At 42.0% G+C, this 25,423-nt stretch overlaps 1 protein-coding gene across 1 annotated transcript in view; it reads right to left on the bottom strand.

Annotated features, from left to right (window-relative positions):
- Positions 1-25,423, bottom strand: part of HECW1 (HECT, C2 and WW domain containing E3 ubiquitin protein ligase 1) — a 179,916-nt gene that overhangs the window by 100,517 nt on the left and 53,976 nt on the right. The gene's annotated exons all lie outside the window — the stretch shown is intronic.

Here is a 25,423-nt window from a genome sequence, read left to right as displayed (position 1 = left end):
CACTAACTGCTTCTGACTTTGAAGTCAGACCTATGGCTGCTCTGCTCCTGGGAAGCTGCAGCTCCTCACCACTCTTGCTGTTCAGCTTCCAGGCAAAAAAAGAAATGAGAATTTACGCAGTGAAGTTCCAATTTCTGCCAGGAAACAGTATCTGAAGTCCCACTCACCTGTGACTCATTGCTCACTATATTAAATATTGTGTATTCAAGCTTAGCTTAGAATACAAGCTGCTCTTTGCCCCCAGACAGTTCAAAGCCTGGGGAAGGAAGCACTGTAGCCTAGCCAGCAGGATTAACAACCCAACTGGAAGGTCAAGGCACCGATGAGGCCTAGATCATAAACATACAGGTTGAATTTAGATGCCATTATAAGGACAATGGGCTCAGTTAGATTTCTCTTTTTTATCATCATAGCTATTTAAATAGGAAAAAGCATATTGAGTAGAGCTGGACTACAAGCAAATTCCAGTAAAAACATCCCTGTTTGGATCACAGTTAATGAGGTATAATTGCACTTTTGGCCTTTGCAGCTAAGCAGGTTACAATATATTTATTGAAGCCACCACTGATTTCTGGATAGAGATGTGTAAATAAGAATATTATATGTGACTCTAAATATTTTATTACAAGAGTCAGTAACCTTTACCAGCTGAAGCTGTGATCTCACCAAGAAGCAATGATATTTCCTTGTCAAGATGTATTTTTCATATGAGTTCACTGCTTGGCATTTATTACACACTATCCTTTAATGCTTACTACTTATTGGGTTTCTCATGATTTTATCCATGACAGTAATTGGGCAAATCGACCTAGATATGCACACATTTGCAAAACATGCACTTTTTCCAGTCTTCTTCTTCTCTGGGGTTTCTAGACCTGCCACAAATCACTACGAATATTTTAACAGTCTATGCTTTGAGCAGACTGGGGTGGAGCTGGTAGGGGTCCTGCAAATACGAGCCTGCTCAAAACTTAAAAATATGTTGCAGTTAAATGACCTTTTTTGGGTCACATCTACATCAGTGAAATTATATGGAGACAGTTATACCAGAGTAATGTAAGGAATCCTGATTTAGCCAAAGGATCCTCAGCATGGCCACATGTGGTGGTAAAGCTTGGCACTATATAAAACAATAATAACACATCTAGCCCCATAAGTGAAGCGTGAACAACAACAACAAAATTATTTGCTCCTAAAGGTTCAATCTATTATGTGAAGCAGGTGTACCCCACACTGTGCTGTCACGTGCTCACCCTTCAGTCAAGCTATCACAAAGCCATTGGCAGTGTTCCCCCCAGTTTCTACTTTCCAATGGAAATCAAGGCAAAGGGAGGCTGGAGTGGGATGAAAAAGCAGGGCACATCCCAGGTCTCAGCTCAACAATAAGCTGAGAGGAGACTGGGGTGCACACCTGCACCCAGGAGCTGGGAAGGGCTCCTGCTTTTTTACTCCATAGGCACAGCATTTGTGTATTATACCAGGGTCAGTTTTTTAAATGACCTGATTGTTAAAAAATGCTTTCCTCAGCCTTCAATGGAAAGCAGCTCTTTGGGCTGGTGATTTGGTGCTTTCAAAATGTTGATGTAATTTTCCTAACCCCTGACTTCCTGATCCCAAATCAGTCAAGAGGTTTGAGAAGGATGTATACAGAGCTCCCCCTACTGCTGTTCTCCTCTGTGAAGACCAAAAGGCTGCTGGATCCAGGTGAGACTGGCTGTGTCTGGCAAGGGGCAGCCCTGGCCTCCCATCTAGCTCTCATTGTCACAAAAACCACGAGAATTACTCACAAAACCCTTACGGATTCTTCAGAGGCCAAAAAGACAGGCAGCATCACAAAGGCAAACCAAGCCTTACAAGCACCTCCTGGTAGGAGTTTTACACCCCAGATTCCCCCCACAAACACAGCAGGGTGTACTAGTCAGACACTTGCTGTATCAGCAAGGTCTGAAGATGTGACATGAAAGTAAGGCCGAAAAACCAGCACTGCTGCATAAACAAATCATATACTCAGTAGTTTATCCCATGCCCTGCAGTTAACCATAGTTAATTGAAATACACCACAACACTTTTCTGAAGCATATCCAGTTTTTACCCCCATCCAGGCAGCTGACAAAAGGAACACAAAGCAGAAAAGCTGAGGGGGAGGGATGCACAACACAAACAAATGGATCCGCCACAATAAACTTCATCGTACAAATGAGTCCAACACCTCAAGTATAGCCACACCATCCCATACTCATGCTCCTTGTCCTCTAGTGGCCAGGCAGCACTGGCCTGCCACTCTCCCTTCACATACGCTGGACCTTCTCACTTCCAGTACAGGTCGTCAGCTGTGGCAGGACATGCCAGAAGGGGCCATGAGCAGGTGGACGTCCTCTCTCAAAGGAAGGAGCACAGACACACCTAGGGAAGGATATCAGGAAGGCCAGGAAAGTGATTTTATTTTAATATTGGTGTTTCAAGGGGTCAGAAGGAATGGTGGGAGAAGAATGGAAGCTATACCAGAAGCACAACATGGTTTATCTCATCATGCCAAGGAAGCAGAGCAGGGAAGCTTCTCCCCTCAGCACCCTGATCAGCCAAGGTCATTATGTTTGCCCTGCAGTGCAGCTGAAGGGAACCTTTGGAGACCAAACCAAGCATCACAGGGACTTAAAAACAATGAGAAAAGTCTCCTGACATGAAGTCTGATTTTCTGAAAAGAAAGAAGCTACTTGGTGCAGTTTGGCTTCACCATTCACCAGACTGTCCCCACCAGGGAGGACAACACTGAAGAGCTCTTGGTGCAGGGCAGGACAAAGGAGCAAACATGGTCACCTGTGCACAACAGCCACCACACCAACTGGGGTTCACCGTGTCTTGAGGCCTTGGATGGGGATGCTCTTCCTGCTTGCCATTTATCATCAAAGAAATCCAAACTGATTTTAGAGGCTACAATATAATTACATCTGAGCTTTTGCCACTGTGAGTAAACCTTGAATTATGGGGAGGTAAAAAACCCTGTCTTCTCATCTACAACACAGAACGTAGCTGAGAGAAAGGCAACTTTCATCTTGTCAGCTGGCATCCTATGGACTTGGAAGTTCTTGGTATGAAAAGGAACAAATGTGATTTTCCCTCAGTAACTTTGGTGCTCTTTTATGTCATTGAAGTGAGAACTCAATCTAAATTAGTTTAATGCTTTATAATGTAATGTTTGCACATTGTGCAATCCAGCCTAATTACTTTACAAGTCCAGCTGATACAAAACAGGGCAAATACACTTTTATTTCATGCTTCTGTTATATCTAGACATGAAGAGATGGGATGTGAGCTGCAACTGCAAGGCTAGCTGCATCTCTCAGAAAACCAAAGACGTCCTGAACCAGATTCAAACCTCCCTTTGCTTTTCTTGCTTGTAATCAGAGCCAGTGTCATGGCCACTAATGGCAGTGCACACAGTCAAGCAGTTACAGGAGTATCAGTGCTTCCTTTAAAATATTCTCCAGTAAACACACACTGTAAAATCATCTTCTGGTCTGCTACAGAGTTTCCCAACCTCTGAAGGGTGGGAATGGCAAAAGACAACTGACAGAACCCGTGATGGCTATCTGCAAAACATGGGGAGGTACCTGGAGCCAGATCCAACTCTCTCAGGACATGCTGAACTCAGGAAAGGGTTCATGTTTGGTAGCACTTTTCAGTTTTTCAGTAGAGAGAAAATAGAAAACAGAAGGAGATAACTGAAAGCTAAAAATAATACAGTAAAAGTGTAGTAGCACTTTTCCTTGCGAATAGTTCCTGTAAATGCTGGAGGGAAGTTATGTGACCCTGAACAAGAAATGAAGGAGGCTTCACACTAGAAAATGGAACCCTTGAGTCTCTCTCCCTCTTTAGCTGTGGTTTATGTTATTAAAAAATAAATAAAAATCTGAGAAATCCCAGAGTACTACAGTCCGTCAGGTCCTGCTGAGGCAAAACTCTGAGTGCATCACTAAAATTTTGTCTAAGCAGAAGCTAAGATACAGAGACTCTCATAGCTAATTAAAAATATATCCTAAAAAAGATTACCCTTCAGCAGTCTGCCTAGACATGCGGAAGAGTAACAAGGAGAACACTCTTGCTCCTGAAAGCAAAGTGGGCTAGTGGGCCCACCTTGGGTGCCCCTCTTTTGCCACCCTGTACCTCTGGGTTACGATGAGGCAAATTCTTTTGGACACATAGAGTGTGAACAGAGGCCTGGAAGAAGCTGTAACTGTGATTGCCTGTTCTAGAAAATCTGGTTTTGCACACCACATAGTTAAGCAATAATGCTGGTAAAGTGTGGTTTGCACCACTAAGGCATTTTAGCATGTATTAGTATTTGTGCCTCACAACTTTCTTATTTTAAAAGTCCTGCTGATATGAAACAGGACTAGTACAATTTTATTAGATGCTTCTACCACAGCTCAATATGCACAGCTGGCAAATACAAGCACTTTTCCCAGACACAGCACAGAAAAACACCATTATGCCTTAGTCTTAATGTTCTGTAACACTTTTCTCTCCAGAATGGTATTGTTGACCCTTGTGACCACAGAAGGAAATTTAACTAAGCTAAGCAAATTTTGTTTTCCTATAGGTAGAACAAATCTGGTCTAAGAAATCTTACTCTTCAATGACAGCCAAAGCACTTCTGTATCAGTACCTTCTGCTGCAAGAGAATGATAACCTTTAATGATATAAATTATCTCTCATAGGCTAGTATTTCTTGCATTTAAAACAGAGGAAACTGCAGTGACAGTAAAAACAGTGCTGCACTAGCACAAGTGCAATTTGTTGACTTTATATGGTGAACGTTATGCATATGACCTAGTGCTCAATCCAATCAAGTTCCAATTTTAAAAGGTTCTGATTAAAACCTAGAATATTTTACACTGACAACACAGATTTTAACTACGGTGGTATTTCATGCAGATTAAATATTCAAGTACTGTAAAGTGGCAAAGCTCTATCCAGGACCATACTATCTATTCACAAGAGCTTCTTTTTTAAAAGGGCAGAACCTGATAAAGTATTCAGTGGGGCTCATGCTTCCAAGCAGTACTGTCCACATGTATATGGAAGAAGGAAGTCTACAATAAAAGAAAACTAGAAATTACAAAAGGAAAGCAGCAAAGCATTTTATGTTTGTATACACCAGCTCTGAGGATAAAAAACAGTACAAGAGAAGAGCATGGCAAAAAGGGGAGGTTGTGACCTATGCTTGATTCAAATCCCAAGTGAAAAACAGCCTCAACTCAGTCCCAAATTGTGCATCAGCAAACAGAAAAGTTATTGCTAGATGTGTAAGAGCAGGCACGTGTTGCAGAGCTGGGGTAAAAGACAGGCTGCCCCGTATGCTGTGCCTACACTTTGCTTGCTTCAAGCTCCAGATATCTGTTCTCTGCTTTTCAAGAACACTACATTTGCCTGCAGAATTAAAACAAAATAAATAAGATTAATAGCCCGAATTCAAAGATCCTGAGAAAAGAAGAAACTGATGCTTTGTCCTCTGTCTCCTTTCACCTGTTTGCATCCCTCAGCTCATCCAGGATTTAAGAGGTCCAAATCTCCCCAGCTTGATGCAGGGGCAGGATAAGTTTCCACTCTGCAGAGCTTTGCTGACGTCACTTTAATCAGCTTTGAGCTATTGTTTAGCAGACCTGTGTGTACATGGCAGGGCTGTCAAGAATCATAGACTCATAGAATGGCTTGGGTTGGATGGGACCTTTAAGATCATCCAGTTCCAATTTCATGCTGTAGGCAGGGACACCTCCCACCAGACCAGACTGCTCAAAGCCCCAACCAACCTGCCCTTGAACACTTCCAGGGAGAGGCCATCCACAACTTCTGAGGACAACCTGTTCCAGTGTCACAACACCTCTATTGCAATTTTTTCTTAATATCTAAGATGAGTTCCTAAAAAAATTATTCTCCCTTAACTTAGTTTTATTGACTTTTACTATTGCCCTCTTGATTTCACTGAACTCTAAACATTAGGACAACTATCTAATCGATGGCTTACATTTTCCACAGCTTAACAGGAAAGGGTCTTTTCACAGTAAAATATTGTAAGATATCCTGCCAAGTTCATACTTCCTATTTTGTGCCACGCTCTTCAGAGAGGAAATAGTCCTCAGTAGATTTGCAAATGGGTGAACACTCCCATTTCCTCCTAGTGCTGAATTTAAAAATAAATAGTTCTGGGAAAAAAACAAACAAACAAACAAAAAAGTTGTGTAAATAAACACAGACTGTAAGTGCCTCATTTCTCTCCAGCACTTGACTTCTTCCACATCTTGGGAACACAGGATGTGCTGAGACAGAAAGGGCGAATTGTGAAAGGAGCAGAGACCTGAGCTCCATGACAGTATTATGGCTATAATCCCAGGCACCACTTTGAAAATCCAGCCCTAATTAGTGGCAGTGCTTCAACTACTGCCCTCACCCTGTTAACAGAATTATCCAGCTCTTGAATGCAATATATTCCACTTATCCTGTTAGCTGGTTAAGCCACTGTGCTGGCTCCATAGTATTTTTCTATTAGGTGCCTCCACACAGCAGCCAGTTTCTCCAGCAGCAGAGCCCATCTCCCTGTTGGGCTCTCTGCAGCTGACTCACATCTCTAAAGGACTGTGACCACACACAAGCAGTCTTCCCCAGGTGTCACATTCAGTGCCATTCTAGCCTTGTAATACAACACCTTCTCAATGCCATTCCCTAATCAAGGGAAGAATTTGCCTTTTGTGGGCATATGGAAATTCTCCTCTCTCTTCAGAAAGCTCTCATCTTGCAGCTCTGTTTATTGATTACTTTATTCCCAGAGGACAGAAGTTTTTCACTCCAAAAAAATCTCTCCTAGAAAAAGGTGGCAAACAATTAAACAATTTTTGTTCCCGTTAAAAATGTTGCAGATTCCTTCAGCAGATTCTAGATAACAAACCCTGGAAACCAAACTAAACTAACCAGGAAAAAACTGCTGTTCAGTGTCATCAGGAAAGTCCTCTAGAAGGCAGCTAACAACAGACTTATGACAAGGGGAAGTTCAATGACAGTAAGCAAAAAGTGTATGAGGTCTCCATGTTGGTACATAGATATTTCATATTCCCCAGCCTCCCCTGTGTGGGTAGAATACTGTTTCAGCATAACCAGCAGCTAGAATAGGGATGTCAAGTGCAATCATTTTCAATTAAAGCAAAATCGAGGACTGAGGCAACAAAGCAGTATCTCTCACAGAGGCCAGTATCTTTTTCTTCCAAAATTTTACTATATTCAGCTTTTCCATTGTTTCACCAGTTCTGCCTAATGAACTTCAGCTATCCTTTAGCAGCAGAGGAGAAGCTTTGATTAGAGATTCTGATTTTTCTTCGCTCTTTGAAAGTTAATTTGGATAAACTCTTAGATTTTCAGATCCTGAAACACAATCACATATGCGTGTGGATTGGCTTTGGGTTGCACTTTTCTGGGCTGATGGTTGGACTAAGCAGCAGCCATTTTTTCTTCATATGTAGCAAACATTTGGGAGGGCTGCTTTCTGCAGCATATCTCACCAAGTGCTCACATGGGCTCTGACATTGCATGCTATTTTATGCCAGTGAGCCTTTGAGGGCTAACAAGTCTCTCAGGATGTTTAAAGTGGTCCAAAGGATGACTTTAGTTTACAGCCCCAAAGTGCAAAACAAACTCTGGTCAAGCAAGCCGGGAAGAAGGTTCCTTGCAGTCACTACACAACTTTGTACATCTCAGAGCTATTTCCTCCAGAAAAAAAAAAGCCTCAAATAAATTCTGTGTTTATGATCAGTTTTACATCAGGCAGCTGCCTAATGCAGGACAGGATCGACCCTGTAAGCATGACAGGTCTGTACACAGGGGATTAATGTGCTTAATCACTCTGACAACAAAAACTGCTTGTAAATATTATTCTCTTGGGAACAGCTAAGCAAGCCCCTACACCCACTCAAATAACTGGGACTTTTGCCATTGACAGGCCCATCATGAATCCTGTAACTCTGTAACATAAATTTTTCCCCGTTTACATTCCAAATCCAGACTTTTCAAGAAAACATTTTGTTTGCATAGAGAATGAAAAATATGCTGCTAAAACCTTTTCTCTTTGCACTATGAAACAATGAGCATGATCAAAACGTAGGGCATATATCATGGAAATACTCTAAACTGACACACCCACAACATCTTTGGAAGGCAGGAAACTTTATGTTAGACAGCAGTCCTAGAACTTCAGAAACTCTTCACTCTTCTAATGCAGTTTGGTCGGGACAAGTACAGAGATGAGTGATGGTTGTTTGTGTAAGAGACAACTATATCCTTCAGCCAAGCTGTGTTTGAAGAACTGCTCAAGGCACTAGGTCTTGCTGTCAGAAGAGTCTGGGTGAGGGAATCGAGTCAATGAGCCTTTATGCCATAAAAGCAGCAGCAAGGCAGCAAACAACACCCATTCTTCCAAATGAATGTCCCACATATCAATTCACTATGAATACCATTATTACCAGAACTGAGTTACAGACCTTACAGCTTCAACCTTGGATCCTACTTCAGGCAGAAACAAGGCGACTGCAGAGATTTATAGTCTGATTTAAAAAGCTGAGAAAGATGTAAAAAGAAGAGAAATATCTCTGCTACTTCAAATGCCTCTCAATTTTGTTGAATTAGTAATATAACATTTGCCCTCCACAGAGCACCTTCTCTAGCTGTAACAACATGGAAAAGGTCAAGCTGAGCAAAAAAAACCCTTTTCCTTTTACGAAATCTACAGTCCTTTAGTTAATGCAGGCTCACTCAGTGTTTTTCCTGTATATTTTTGGGAGATCCATCAGACTCATCAGAAACTGCTTATCCTCAGTAAAAGCATGGGGTGTTTTTTCCCTTGTTGGTTCCCTTGTTCCCTTATTTTTCTTTTTTAGAATTGCATTTTCCTTACTATTTGGCTACTGCTGGCTACAGCTTTCACTCCTTTGTTTTTTCTTATTTTGCTGCTTTCTGTAGCAGAAGTCAGCAGCCTTCTCCAGTGTTGCAGAAATACTGACTGTAATCAACTGCCATAGAATGACCAGTGTTGGAAGCAACCTCCTGAATGTATCTGACCTTTCAGTCAAAGCAGGACCAACACAGAGCAGGTTACTCAGGGGCCTGTCAATTGAGTTTTTAGTATCTCAAAGGATGGATATCTTATGAGCTCTCTAGAAAACTTGTTCTAATATTCGACTGTTCTCCTGAGGAAAAAAATAAAACCTTGAGGTCTAATCAGAATTTCTCTAGTTGCAACTTGTGTCTATGGCCTCTTGTCATTCTACCACACACTATGAGAAGAGTCTGCCACCTTCTTTCCTACACCCTTCTGTTAGGTAGTTAAAGGCATCAGTAACATCCCACCTAAGACTTCTCTTAGGAATGAACAAATCCAACTCCACCTGTGCTACTCCTCATATGTAATGTCAGTGACCAGTCCGAAGGATGAAGAAAACAAGGAAAACTCATCCTGAAAATTACTGTGGTGAGGTGTTCCAGCAAAGCTGAGGTACAGCAAAGATTTCCAGGGGGAAGAGGCACTTAGTGGGGGGGTGGTGAGACACTGGAACAGGTTGTCCAAGGAGGTTGTGGATGCCTCAACCCTGGAAGTGTTCAAAGGCAGGCTGGATGGGGCTTTGAGCAACTCGGTCAAGTAGGAGGTGTCCCTGTCCATGCAGGGGGCTGGAACTAAATGATCTTTATAGTCCCTTCCAACCCAAAACCATTCTATGATTCTATGAAATCCAGTCTCCAATAATAGCTGTATTCACTATAGCAATTTGGGCACCAGAGGAAGCCTCGTGAAGGATTTGGGCTGCTACATATTGGATGCAAAAAACTTCTGAACATAAAGTAAGTAAATATGACAGGAGGGGAAAACGATGTCAACTAAATGCAGGAGTGCTGTCACTGCAGAGAAATCATTAGCTATACTATGTATAATTATATCACTCTTGTAGATCTTAATAAATAAATAATATCTTATCAGCAACAGAGGTATCTTCTTTTACATGTCTCAGTTTTGATGAAAATCAGTGCAGAATTAATCTCAAACACTTCAGTCATCCCTGGGAAATCATTCTGTGGAGCAGAGCAAGGAAACATTGAGGTTCATATCCCACACTACACACACTACCCACTTAGTCCTCATCCAGTATTCATATGGAAAATAAGTGGCTTCCACCTCCATGAAAACTCAGCATCCCTTGCTCGCAGATCCCCCCTTTTGGCAAACATGCTCACATGAAAGCAGGTGTCTTGTGCACAAATGTCTCCCCTCTCATACCTACCAGGAACATTCCTGCCCTCTGCCTGGCAAACAGCTCCTCCCTTCCTTCCCTTTCTGCACCAGCAGGCCCATGCTCACTTGTTTGCAGCTCTGCATGAGCAGTGATGGAAAAGCAGATAAGAGCAGAGCTGGGCTGTTGCTGCTGCCATTGCTGGAGCTGAAAGGCATGGTGAGCAGAGACTGGTGCTATGAGGCTGCCCTTCCAGCAGCAGCTCTCACTGCGCTCTTCTCTTTCCTGCAGCAGTAGGAACAGAACTTCCTTGCTCAGCATCCAAAACTTTGGCCAGGCCACCTTCTTGGATCATGTCCCCTTAACCATTTAGAGAGAGATTCCTTGGACCATGCCCCTTAACCATTTGGAAGGTATAAGATACATGACTTTTCCCTACCCATCTTGGAGCAGGCAGTGCAAACTGGCTGACACAAGGATGACCGATGGATCCAGAAGTCAATTTTGACTCCTCTGAAAGTGGTAAGAGTTTGGCCATTGAATTAATGGCATTAATATTTTATCCTCTTCTGCTGCAGTAGCATTATATCTGAACTGCTGGACACTGAAACAGCTTCTGTTGCCCCCTTGTCAATAACTCATCACCCACGGTAGAAAGTGAGGACGTCATGAGACAGACTTGGCAGCTTCCCCCTCCATTCTCTGCCCTCAAAGGGTGCAGACTCTGAGCATCCTCTCAATGGCAGCAGCTCCAAAAAGCATTAAGACTGACAAGGTACTGCTGCACAGTGTAAGGAGGCAGCTGCAAAACCAGCAGACCTTTTAGCTGAGCCCCAGGCACGACCACAGCTTGCCCTTGCAGGGAAGCAGCAGGCTTCACATGCCTGGGTGCACCTGGCAGCTTTGCCCACCCCACTTGAAGGCTCACACAGAGACTGCCATCAGCCAGCTGTCTCAGAGGCAGCCAAGTGGTCCTAAAGGCTGGTCAGGGCATGAGCCCAGCATGCTATTAAGACAGCCTGGAGCTCCTAATCAAGAAGCTCTTCAAAACTGTGAAAGGAAGCAGACAACAAAATTGTGAAAGAAATGAACTAGAAAAGGAAAGAAAAAGGGTAACAAAGAAAAGGGAAAAAGAGAAAAGGCAAGGCTCTACAGAAGGGTTGAAAACAAAGATAAGAGCAGAGGAGGATGTTATAAGGAATGCAAGCAATTAATTTCTAGATCTTCAACATCCTAAAATTTTCTTCCCTTCCTTTCAAACACATCTCAAAAACTACAAAACAAACACCGAAAAACCCCCAACCCTCAACAGCATTCAGTAATGTGTTAGAACTGTGTTAGAACTCAAACATGATGGCAGCAGCTTTCACACATGCCTGCTGGTGAAGATAAGTCAGATACTTTTGGGAAAAAACCCAAGACAAATAGATAGGCTGCTACTAAAACCAGGGTGTCTTGACAACTAGTGGTACCTCCAGACTTGTCTGCTATTAGGCTTAACTATTCACATGTACCTGAATCAGCTCTGTGGTAACAGGTACTGGTTGCCCTCAAAAGACTACATCTCTGAAACTGGTGTCTTAGTACAGTACTAGCCTGCTAGACAAGAAGTCATAAGTTTGTTGGTACCTGGAATTTTATACATTATAGAAACTAAACTTTTAACAATTTCCCAGGGTTAGTTATGTAGCATAAGCAATGCTGGTGGTCCTTTGCAAGGAATAGAAACATATGGTCCAATTATTGTGGTTTCTACTTCTGTGCACCATAAAGTCCTGCTGCATTGCCATAAGGGCAAAAAGGGCCTCTGTGTAAATAAAAATCAGATCCGTTGAGTTAAAAAGGGAACTGTGAGAGAAAAATTGAGTTGCTTTCCATCATATTTCTCAGCTGTAAGAACTTAAGCCTGCTTTTAACCTGGTGATATTAAGTGGGAAGGGGCAGCATGCATTCTGTAAGGATGAAAACGTGTTTGTCTGAGAACTCAGTTAGCTTGCTAGGAGTAAAAACCCAGATATTTCATGAAAGTGGAAAATACTTCTCAAGAGATTCAAGGATTAAAAATGAACAAAAGGTTCAAAATTCTATTAACAAAAATACTATCACGCACATCTGCTGATATTTAACATACTGACCTACATCGATTTCCCCACTTGAACCTCTTTCATTCTTAATCTTTCATGCAAGTAATAATTCTAGCAAAAATGATTTAGAAAAGTATGCAATGTTACATAACTGAATTTCATCAGAAAAAACTGTATTAAGGGAACATGATTATTCTGTCAAGCTTTTAGAAACCAGGAAATGTAAACCTAAAATATAACTGTGAAGCATTAAGTTTGCCTCTTTATCAATATAAAATTGTAATGCTTCTGGGGTTTTTTTAGCTGTCTCTGATCATAACCTCTTCTCAATATAACATTATAGACATATTCTTGGATCACCTGTTTTTTTGTGACAAGTTAACTATAGACAATCCAAGATATACTTGGGATTCAGATATGGCAAAAACCTAAAAGCTGAATTGCTGGCAGAAGAAGTAGGAAACACACAACTAAAAAGTAAGAGCAGAAAACTTGAGAAGAAAAAAAGCAAACCAAACTAAAATAGCAGCTAGGTGGAAAGGATGACATGATCATGATAGGGCCTGCATGAATGTGCAAACATGCACACACAAGAACATTAATGAACACTACACTCGAAGGACAGATACCTGTAGGCACCGATGTGTGCTGGGTTGCTGAAAACCCCTTCAGTTTTCAGTAACCACCTGCGCTTCTCTTTCACCTACTTAGGGTATTTACACTGAAATAACCTGTGAGTTATGCCCACAAACATTAAGGATTACCTACAAATTCACAAGTTATAATGTGTACAAGTTCACCTCACAGTCACCTCTACAGTCATTTCTGCTGATTTTATATAGGTCATCTAAGGGTATGGCTTATTTCAGGACAAATTTTAAGTACAAGTTACTTTTATAAAGGGTCATGCATTGTGAAAGTACAATAATGTTCTTCTCTTCCTAAATCATCCTCCCATCCTCACTTCTTCCCAGGACTTCCAGAAAGCTGACAAGGAAATACGCTATTTCTAGAAAAAGAAGGTATTTTTCTCTTTTACACTGGCTGCTGGAAAATCCTTTGTTACAGAAAATCCAATCAGGACTAAATTCGATGGCATATAACAGCTCCAGTAGAGATGAAACTTCATTGCAAGACTGCACACAGATAAGTTCAGGACAGGCTCCAGATCTGGCTTTGCCAAGTTTTACAACCTCTTTCTCTTCCTCTGTGTGTCTGGCTGTTTGGCTGCTGCTCTGAGGTAAAGAAATCCTTCCAGTGCTTGAAAACAGCCATGTTAGGGAATGCTGGCTGCTGAAATTTGCTGGAAGTTGCTGAGTGAGAGGCTAGGCATGCTATTGCCCACCTCAGTTTTAATTCCTACAAACAATACAGCTGTGAGACACAAGAAGAGAACTTGTATCTATTTCCCTGCTTTCCTCCCACTGTGTCTGTGTTCCAGCTGGTCACAGGGAATGCAGCACACTTTAGCTTAGGATTATGTGATTAATCCTGAAAACTTGGATTTCATCTGTGTGTGGTTCAAAGACTTTATAATCTGTATATCTACTCAATAATTTCTCAGTCTTCCCAATTATTCATCGAAGTTATGTAAAATTATACTTTGGTTTTGCACAGAAAATTCATCACTGATATATTCAGTTAATTTCTCTTCTGTATCCCCTAAACATTTCCCTCACATCCATAAACCTGCAGGGTACAGCTCTGATTGCAACACAGAGCACAGGGGAGCTTGGTCAGTGCATGAAGAGCCCCCAGAGAGAGACCTCAGGTAAGTCTCCACACTCTTTCCTGAAAAAAAAATTAATATTTTTACTCAACTCTTATAAATTATTTGTATTATCATATCATAGAATTATAGAATTATTCGAGTTGGAAGGGACCTTTAAAGATCATCTAGTTCCAAGCCCCTTGCCTGGGCAGGGACATCTCCCACTATTATCATCCAAAGCAGCTGTCCAAAGTGTCATGCCTTATAGCAAAATAGGTAATTTAAAATGGCCAGACAAAGAAACACAACCTAAATGACAAGCAAAATGTATCTAGCCTGTATTTGTGCAAGAGTTCCCCAGGTGGCCAAGAAGGCCAACGGCATCCTGGCCTGTATTGGAAATCGTGTGGCAAGCAAGACCAGGGAGGTGATCGTCCCTCTGTACTCAGCACTGGTGAGGCCACACCTCGATTACTGTGTCCAGTTTTGGGCACCTCAATACAAGAAGGACATGGAGGTGCTGGAGCATGTCCAAAGGAGGGCAACAAACCTGGTGAAGGGCCTTGAGAACAAGTCTTATGAGAAGGAGCTGAGGGAACTGGTGCTATTTAGTCTGAAGAAAGAAGGCTGAGGGGAGACCTCATCACCTCTACAGCTACCTGAAAGGATGCTGTAAAGAGGTAGGTGCTGGTCTCTTCTCACAAGGAACTGGTGATAGAAAAAGAGGGCTGCACCAGGGAAAGCTTAGACTAGACATTGGGAAGAACTTTTTCACAGAAAGGGTTGTCAGACATTGGAACAGGCTGCCCAGGGAGGTGGTTGAGTCACCATCCCTGGATGTGTTTCAAAGTCATCTAGATGTGATGCTTGGTAATATGGTTTAGTGCTGGACTTGGTAGAGTAGGGTTAATGGTTGGACTCGATGATTTTGAAGGTCTTATCCAACCTAAGTGATTCTGTGATTCTATGAGTTCACCTAGGCTTTGAGAGAACGACCCACTGAATCAGCACAAAAACCTTTATTGCCACAGTGGATCTGGCTTTCAGATTACCATGATCTACACCAATAGACTTTAAAATTGTAGCTATACCCTTTCACTTGGCATAGTGTCTGAGACCCAGCAGCACATGCTGCCACACAAAACATCATCTTCAAGAAATGAGACTCTGACATTCCAACCACACTTTGGAAATCACTGATCTCTTACAGGTATCACAGGTATTTTAAACCCATAAGCTAGTAATTCCACTGTATTTTCAAGTTTTCCTGATGTTCTATTTTCATACCATCACACATGCATTGCAAGAATTTCACAAAACAAGTTCCTTCACTGCCCAGCTCCATCTGCTTATTTTGCCTTGTTCACTGTAAGCTTTTAAAGAGTCATTTGGGATTTTACTCATCACTTTGAAAAGCTGTGAGTTCATGTTTTTTTCCTGTACACCTTTTAAAATTCATTCTACTTCTTTGGAAAGTTTATCCACACAGTTGTCCCTTGGCTAATATTTACATTCCCTCCTCAATATGAGCAATTTCTCCTTTCTTCTAATGACTATGGGTTACTGTGCTAATTTTCTTGGATAGAGATACATCAGTCAGAAACCCGACCACTGCAGCCTTCAGATGGCTAACACTTGCTAAGTCCTAAGCTTTGTCTCATCAGCTAATAGGAATTAACAGCAGATTAAATACTTTGACAGTGGAATTCCTAACCCTTTCAGAACACCTTAATTCATAGCACATACCTGAAAGGTAACAAGTTGTCACCCACATCTGAGATTAAATATACAGATGTCCAATAGTAGTGCTATATAACAAAGCCAGATGAGTCATGAGATAATAAGAAACTAATTTGAAATTGTAAGTATTATGGGTAAATCATAATTAGCCAAATTAGAATCTGAGCAATTAGAATCCTTGTATTAACTCAGCTATCCTTGAAAAAGTGTCAGTATGATCTTAACAACTATGAGAACACAGGTGCTGTCTCTTGATGAAATTGCACTGACCTCGCAGAAACACCGGGCTGGAAATTACTTTCTGGGTCATGGAGATTAACAGCAATTAGTAGACCTCATCCTAACTGATTCAGATTTCTTAGCTAATTAACACCATTCTTAAGTCTTCTGCCTCAGTTGTAATTCTACACAAAACCATGTGGTTACCATCCACACTCAAGATTTCCTCTCTCTTCCTATACTGTTACATAAACACACTAAGAACTTCTTCAACTCATGAGTACTAGAGGATACCAGAGATTCTGAAGATGCTTGCTTAGGCCTTCAAGAAGAATCTCATTTTGTACTAAAAGTTGTGCAAGAGGAGATCCAGATCAGAATGACCTGATGCTTGCAGATGTTTCTAAAGCACCTTAGAAGAACAGGAGTTGAAGGAGATCTAGTAGAACTATAAGCAATGATAACTGGTACAGAGATAGAAGATCAAGAGCTTCTCATCTCTATCTCCATTAATCTGGGAACGTGGGAGAAGAGAATGCAATTGAACAACAGTAAATTCAGAACTGAGGAAAGCACAGATTTTTTGCTTGCAAGGCCTAATTAAAGGGTGAAATTTGTTACTACAAGGACACCATATTATTATGCCAACAGTCTAACAAGAGTAAAAAAAGATGAGAGATGGCAATCAAGAATATCCAGAATTCCTGTAACATACAGCAATAAAAAAATCAAGCAGGATGCCAATACAGGACCCAAGCAACAGCTTACTAGATGTGCCTACCATACTGATTTATTGCACAGAATTTCTTTTTTCTTTTTCTTTGGTGCAGATTTGACTTGCATCTTTATGTAGGGGCTTTGTTGTACATAGCCAAGCATACAATTTGCTGAACCCAAAATGACTTCCCTGCTGCAATGACTTCAGTCATCAAGGACCCCACTTGAAACATGGATACAACTTTTTCCAGTAGCTAACCCCTGACACCTGTCCAGTGCACACTGAGAAATGGCAACTGGGGAAAATGTTATGCCCAGTAGAGTAGTAACATGGACAAGCAGTCCTGGAAACACAACAGAGCACACAAAACCAAACCCTGGTGCTTTCCTCTGTATCAGGCAATATTACAGACATACCCAATTTGACCTAGAGGATTTCAAGTCCATGCACAGCAGGATTCTTGTAGCTTCCACAGTCAAGTATCCAGTATTGGACTGAATACTGGAGAGGATTCAGCCTGGCAGCATTTCAGTTCCTCTTCCCCTCCCCAAGAGAAAACCGTATTTTTTACATCTAGATTGTGTCAAGTATAAATCACTAAATCACTTGGTTTTCTCACTAAACGATAGTCAAATATAGATAAAAATGACTGGAACACAATGTGCTCTTCTTTTTAATCCATTATAGCAGGCCTACAGAGCATCCAGTGAGACCTAGGTCAATGCACACAAATAAAACTGATAAATGCAAGGGGAAAGGGCAGGAATAGTCTATTTTATAAAGCAACATCAAAGAAAACCTTTTTGCAACTTCTGAACTGATCTATACTGGAAAGGTGTGTCATGTAGCCTAACCACCTCTAGTAAAAGGTGTTGTCCCACAATCAGATTGGTGCCCTATCTCAGCAGGTAACTCCTAGCAGGGAGGAAGCAGCAGGTGCTTCATTGAGAAGCCTATCACTTTCACGTCTGAAGCACACGACACAGGTCTAAATAATTCCTTCCTTTCTCCCTCAACAAAACTTGAAATATCTGCACTCCGTTCCATGGTATAATTTGAGGAACTGTACTGTTCTTCATGGATCTGACCAGATGCAGGAGGGAGTATGTAAGAATGTAAAAGGCCAAAGAACAGATGATTATATTAACACAGTTGCTGATCTTTCCATAATTTACTAAACTACAGAAGGGAGTAATATGATGTGCAGACTATTAGTATGGCTATTCTGTGACCATAACAAGAGACATTAAGAAAGCAAGTGGCTGGGAAATACGAGACATGTATTGAACCCATTAAAGGAATAAATGGCTAGTGTAACGATCTTCCTGGTGTTGCTGATATAAAATCACTCTGGCTCTCATCTGTCATGCTTTTTATTTCTTCACTTCAACTCTGTGCTGCACTGCAAGTCTCCTAATTAAACCACTCTAAATCTACATTTAGAATTTCATACGGGATCAGATGTCCAGTAAAGTTAAATTTGAACCAAGCGTCTTTGAAAAATGTGTGATCTGTAAAGTGAAGAGTAGCTGTGGTCAGTTATCTAGGATGGCTCAGCAGCTCCACAATTAACACTGCTTAATTAGAATCTGTGAGAGGGTAAGAAGTTGACAGTGTTTTAATGGGACATGCAAATTGTGGCCTTAACCCTGATATCTGTTCTGTCCCTACTCTGCTTTTCTGACTGCATAACTGCATGATCAGGCTAGCACTGTAAGAAAAAGCCTGATGGATGAACACTTAAACAATTACTTTGTTTAATAATTTAACAGATGCCAACATTCTCTTATGTCTTCTCCATTTAAATCCATTGTAGCTATGCCTAGAGTAGTGCATTACATGTGAAGCTACCAGGCACTTAAGCATGCCTGCACTGGTTAAAATATTACTGAAGAAGACAAAGTTGGGACCTCCATGACTTCTACTTCAGATCACTCACATTCCACTGAACTCTGAACAGGACATGTGCCCCAGCTGCCCTGCCTGTGTAAGCACACAGCCCTTCTCTGCTTCAAGTGGCTCGTACTCTGCTAGGGATACATTTGATCTATTGGACTATTTCTTCCATGCTCTAGTATATTACCTGGATTCACCACAGGATGCAAAAGGTCTCTGGCTTTCAATGCATCAGCAAGATGCGCAGGGTCGCCGCTTGACCCAGCCCTCGGTGTCAACTGTTTCCAAGCTGGCAGGGCCAGCAAGCTGCACATCCTCCTGGGTGACAAGCCCTGCACTTGAGAGGAGGGCTGTGCTGCCCTGCATCGTGCTCACACCACACGGGTAACTCTTCTCTCTTCTCTCCTAGCTATGCAGTCCTTAAAGATGCATGTGAAATATGCAGAAAAAGCTCTGAATAGTGTTTTGGGCCCAGCTCTTGCATTGAAGTCTTTTCCAATCCATTCTGATTTTTGGCATCAAGCTTAATCCTAGGTGCTCGTATTTAAACTTTCATTATGATGATTAAATACACTACACCTCCATCCTTCATACAGACAGATCAGGAAATTACACAGACTGCAAAATTAAGTAAGGTTTAAGTATGCAAACAGCTGTGCTGGAAAGCAGACACATTCCTTCTGGCTTGGAACAATAAAAAAGAACATACCTTTATGTAGAGAGTTACAGGCTGCTGCTCAGGAAATCAATCCTGATGTTCACAAAGAAAATTATTTTTACCTCCCCTGCTCAATTTGTGCTTGATAGATAATAAATTCTGAGCACTTACCTCATGTAACTTGTGTAAATATAAAAATGGGTGGTGACTGGAGTTTGAACCACACTGATCTGAGAAGTCGGTATCAAGATTGGGGAAAAAGGCAACAGGCACATAGAACGGAATAATTTGTCAATTTAGCTATTGACATACATGAAATCTGTCATATAAATACTGCTTGAAGTGACTGTACTTGCTAGGTCTATTCTGTTTTGAAAGGTTCTGCCAATTTGGAAGAAATCCTTTAACATTTCCAGTAAAGGGGTTTCACTGTGGGGTTTCAGCCCGTGCTCCATACCTTTGCTGTATCTGGGCTGTAAAAGCCAGTACTCTTGATCTGCACTCAGATCAGGCCTTCAGTGCAAATAAGTTTTCTTATATATTTAAAGAAAATCTCTTGCCAACCATTCTGGCTTAACATGTGAGTAGAGGAAACAAAAGGAAGGAAAAAAATTCTTATTTATAACACAGTGACCACAGTTATACTGCAGTCAGAGACCAATTACAACCTGGTTACGCTTTCTGACTCCACTAATTCATGTAAATAGAGCACTTGCTACATGACAGGGTAATTGCAGTGTAGATACAATAATCTTTATGTAACTGGATTCTGAAAATGCACCTGTGTTACTGAGGTGGCAATAAGAAATAATTTGGACATGTCATTAACCTTCAAATTCTTTGAATCAGTGGTAATTAGGATATAAAAAAGCATAACCAACAATGTAATTATGCTGAACTAACAGCATAACTGTGAAGGCTGCTCATGTGAGTAAGTATGCTTGAACATAACTAAGTATCATCAAATCAGGCTGTAAAACACTACCATAGCTTTATAATGAAGTAAAACAGAAGTGAAAGAACGAATGAATGACGTTTCTCAGCTGTAACAAATGTGCTAAGGGCTGTTCTCACACTATGAATCATTCCCATGTATTTTGGGGGGGTCAAATTCTGCCAGGAAGCCCTTCCCTCCAAACGAGTGTTAGCTGCTTGTGTAAAGCCTAACCCATTCAGTGCAGAGTGTTATAGAGCCCCATCCTAGACAAGGGCTTTAGGTGATACTACAGTATTGAAAACAACAGAATATTAATGAAAATCTTTCTATATTGCTCCTACTTCTTTCCTTGCTCTCTTTTTTTAACTTCATCTCTCTATAATATTTCAAGACAAGCATACAATGAGTGCACACAGGACTTCTTAACATAAAAATGCTAATGTTCCCTATGCACACAGTAAAATCGTTGCCAGTTCCCTACTAAGAGGTACTACACCACCTCTATCATCTATCTCTGAGGAGTTTACTGTGAACCATGATGCAGATCACCTTCCTCCCACAGTTTATGGATCAGCTACTTTTTCTGAATTATCCACCTTACATTAGTGGAATCCACTCTCTTTCTCCAGTTGTTTCTTAACATATATATATATATTTTGTTAGATGCCCTTTACACTGAAAGAGATTGTACCTTGGCAGAGAGCACTTCATAACAGACTGCTGGAGTCTATGCTTCTTTCCAGCACAGCCAGTATTTCCCCTGCTCATTTTGCCTTGAATTTTTCATTCCTGAGTGACTCCACCTCCTGTGCAGGTAATCAAAATAGGAGGAGACATATACAGGGATGGGTAATACTAACAATGCTACTCCTTACCTTGCATTTAAAGGCAGCTGCAAGTTGGGGGAGCTCTGGCTACTTCTCATCTCAAGGTAAGAAAAGGGGATTCTCTTGCTCAGTTCTGACAAATACCCAGTCACCTAAGAACACCCAGAGCTTGCAGAGAAGTGCTGCTTCCCACCCTGGAAATGCCGAGCCTTTCAAGGTACACCACTTACATTTGTTAGAGATGTTCCTGGCTTGCATTTTTTCACATGATTAATTGCAGCAGCCTTATGTTGTGTTTTCCATAAACTTTTTTTTTTTTTTTTTTTTAAACCTCAATTGCTAAATAGTGAAAAAGCCACTAGGAAGTTTCTTCTCTCTCTTTATCCTGTTTCTTGAATTATAATTATTCTTACACTCTCAAAATCATTCTGCTAGCATTATTACATAGCAACTCCTCAGAAACACAGCTAGCTTTAAAACTCACCTATCAGAGAATAAGACAGGAAGTAATGAACACAGCTGAGATTTTTAAATACAGCCTTTGGAAAGAAGGAGAGATACAGCTGCTCATACGTGCACACTCTCATGAAATCCTGACTTGCAGCACATACATGGAAATAAGGCAGAATGCTTCATTATCAAACACTCCTTGGCAGCCTACGCTCTGACGGGGCAGAACGTAATGCAAATACTTGCAGCAGGAAGTCCTCAGGAATGATCAGTCACCACCAAATGGCAGCATCTTATCAAGCAGTAATTCCTGTTGTGGGAAACCCAGCTGAGGCAGCATTTCCACGCAAACACAACACAGAGAAGGTCTCTTTCAATAATTGGCTCCAATTTACACAGCTTTCCCCACGATGCTAAGTGTACTTGACGAGTGTCGTAATGATCTATGAGACAGAAACGGTGGCACGAAACCTCCAGAGGTTCCATCAGCTGTGGTTCTTTGCATCTAATACACAGTGAGTGAATGCTCCCAATTCAGTGAAGACATTTATCCTGAGGCAAAAACATTGATTCTCCACTTACCGTATTTTAATTGTGAGGTATCTAATTTATCTTTTTAGGATATAAACTCTTAAAGGGAGAGGTTTTTATTTTTCAAGCTATGCGCTCTTCTCATGCCTGCTTTATTTAACTGCAAAGGAGCCACATTCAGTTTAAATAATGCTCATATTAGCAAGAGACCACTTTCCTATTTCTAGAATTATTTACTGTAACTGATATTGTTTATCTACAGCAATGTCTGATGTAAAGATGAATTAGTGGGGACAATATTATGAAAAAAGAAAGAGTAACAAATAGAGGAATGTTCCAGATGATGTAAAAATGTTCTTTTCTACTGAGAAACTACTGTGCACAAGCAACACTGCTTTGAGGATGCCATTAGTCCAGAAAAAAAGAAACCAGGTGGGATGTTCCTCTTTTCCAGAACTAAAGGTGCTCCATTTTACTACCACCACCCTAGGTCTATCTGCTGGCCCAAACTCACATTTATGCTTCTGCCATGCATGAATTGGCCAAAGAGCACAGCCCATCAGTCCCAGATACTCAAGCTTGACGATTCACAGGTGATAAAATGTGACAGGAGTTTTCACCAACAGGCGAACTGCAGGGCATGCTAATCAAGCAGGCAAGGCAGCTCTAAAAACTGTGTGACAGCATAAGGAGATAAACTGAAACGGAGCAGAACATTCATGATACAAGAAACTTGAGACGCTACTCAGCCTGCAGTGCCAACAGCGCTGTATAAAAGCATCTAAATAACACAGCAACTTTATTTCCCCTTTGGAAGCAGGATTCCTTTCAACTGCCAGTTAAAGATGTTCTTGGCACTGCGTGAACAAGAAAGGCAGTGGCTCACTGCCCTTAGCATGACTTCTTCCAGGTTTGCTTCTCTTTTCAGTTGCAGCAAACCACAGTCAAACAGACAATTACCAGTGGGTTGTTTGGGTTTTTTTTGCTGTTATTGTTTGAAATGGTGGTGTTAGGATACTGCTGGCTATCAGTGTTGGCAGGTCTTGTTGACAGACAGGACAGGACAGGACACCACCAAGCAGCCGCTACGCCAGCTGCGTCCCCCGTCATGGGATGTGCCGCACGCCGGGAGGCTCCAACAGAACCTGCTTGGGTGGCTCTTGCATCAGCTGCAGCTGAGTGTGTGCTAGCAGCAATAGCTCTTCCCCCAGAAGGTCACCTGTTCCCAGATGCTGCCATTCAAAGGACACCTGCTCTGGATATTTTTCCCAAGCTGTGCCAAACGAGAAGGTTTGCTTGTGTCAAACATGCAAAGCATTGTTTCCTCTTTTCCCCTACTGACAGCCCAAGTTTCGGGGTCAACTTGTGATGCTGCCACTACAATGGCAAAACTGCCTTTGGTTCAAGGCAACCACCTTTTCAAAATACTTCAAAATACTTCAGCTGTATTAAATACTTCATACTATACCCACAGTATGATCCCTAGATATTTTTCTCCCTACAAAGCTATTATGTTTAACACACTATGGTCCCACAGCCACTGCTAATACTCCTACTGACTGCAAAAGATGGTAAATTGCCAAGCACAGAACACAGGATTCCCTCTTCCAGCAGAAAGGATGTGCAAGAACCTGCCCCAGGATTTGAAGAAGGTTCCCTCTTGGAAGAGCCTCTCTCTGCTCCCAGGCCACAGCAGCTGGAAGACCACTGATTTTGCTGGTGTGCCATGCCAGAGACCCTGGGGCAGTGCTCTGAATCACTGGAGCAATGAAAACAACTGAGGAATCTGAAGCATCCAATTCAACCTGGGAAGGCCCCATGTGTCAAGTCTCACTAGAATAAGAAGTCTCAGGGACCTCAGATGAGCTATAGGGAGAGCGCTTGACTGTCACAGCCCTTCACTGATCACACGGAGGAATAAGGGAAAATAAAACAATCTGTAGCTTCCCTGCTCAGTCATGCTCAGATTTTGATCCAAGATACAGCAAAAGAAGAGGTGGGGCTGCCCACATACTACACTTCACTCTGGAGCCACTGCAAAGGGATGGGGAGGGACTTGGCAACAAGGATAAAGCAAGCTGTGCATTTACTCTCTGGCTGATAAGGGCTGGGCATAGCAAAATATGAAACAGAACAGCTGCTACTTCTTTTGAACAAGAAACTTCTGATTGTTGTTCCAAGCCATAATTTAGAAAAAGATGTAAAATTTTATTTTGGGATTTCTTTAACATTTTATCCCTCTCTCCTTCCATTAAAAAAGGTGGAGAGGGGCGTGTCTGGAATTCACTAATAGTGAAATCACACTCACAGAATCACAGAATGTCAAGGGTTGGAAGGCACCTTTTGGAGATCATCGAGTTCAAACCTCCTGCCAGAGCAGGACCAAAAAACCACACACAGCTAGGACAGATCACTCAGAAAGGCATCCAGACAGGTCTTGAAAGCCTCCAGAGAAGGAGACTCCACAACCTCTCTGGGGAGCCTATTCCAGTGCTCTGTAACCCTCACAGTAAAGTTGTTCTTCCTAATGTTAAGGTGGAACTTCCTGTGCTTCAAGTTTGAATCCATTGCCCCTCAACCTGTCACAGGGCACAAGTGAAAAGAGCTTGTCCCTGCCTTCTTATTGCCCAGCCCTCATGTATTTATAGTCGTTAATTAGATCCCCCCTCAGTCTTCTCCTCTCTAGACTGAAAAGCCCCAGGTCTCTCAGCTTTTCCTCATAAGGCAGGTGTTCCAGTCCCTTAATCATCCTCTTAGCCTCCGTTGAACTCTGTTAAGTAGATCCCTGTCCCTCTTGAACTGGGGAGCCCAGAACTGGACACAATACTCCAAAGTAAGGTCTCACCAGGGTCGAGTAGAGGGGGAGGAGAACCTCCCTGGATCTGCTGGAGACACCCCTCTTAATGCACCCCAACATACCACTGGCCTTCTTGGCCACAAGGGCACATTGTTGTCCCATGGAAAACTTGTTGTCTACCAGGACTCCAAGATCCTTCTCCACAGAGTTGCTCTCTAGCAGATCAGCTCCCAGCTTGTACTGGTGCATTTTGTTCTTCCTTCCCAGGCACAGGACCCTGCATTTGCTCTTGTTGAACCTCATTAGGTTCCTCTTTGCCCAGCTCTCCAGCCTGTCCAAATCTTGCTGAATGGCTGCACAGCCTTCAGGTGAATCAACCAATCCTCCCAGCTTCGTGTCATCAGCAAGCTTGCTGAGAAGACACTCTGTCCTGTCACCAGGGGCATTGATAAAGATGTTGAACAGGACTGTACCCTCATCCAGGTCGTTGATGAAGATGTTGAACAACACCGGTCCCAGTATTGACCCCTGGGGGACTCCACTAGTCACACACCTCCAACCAGATTCTGCCTCATTGACTACAACTCTCT

This window comes from Chaetura pelagica, unplaced genomic scaffold, assembly GCF_000747805.2.
Source record: "Chaetura pelagica isolate M959 unplaced genomic scaffold, ChaPel_1.0 scaffold7, whole genome shotgun sequence".
NCBI classification, from domain to species: Eukaryota; Metazoa; Chordata; class Aves; order Apodiformes; family Apodidae; genus Chaetura; species Chaetura pelagica.
The sequence above is the reverse complement of the archived record's forward strand: the minus strand, read 5'-3'. Positions and strand labels throughout refer to the sequence as shown.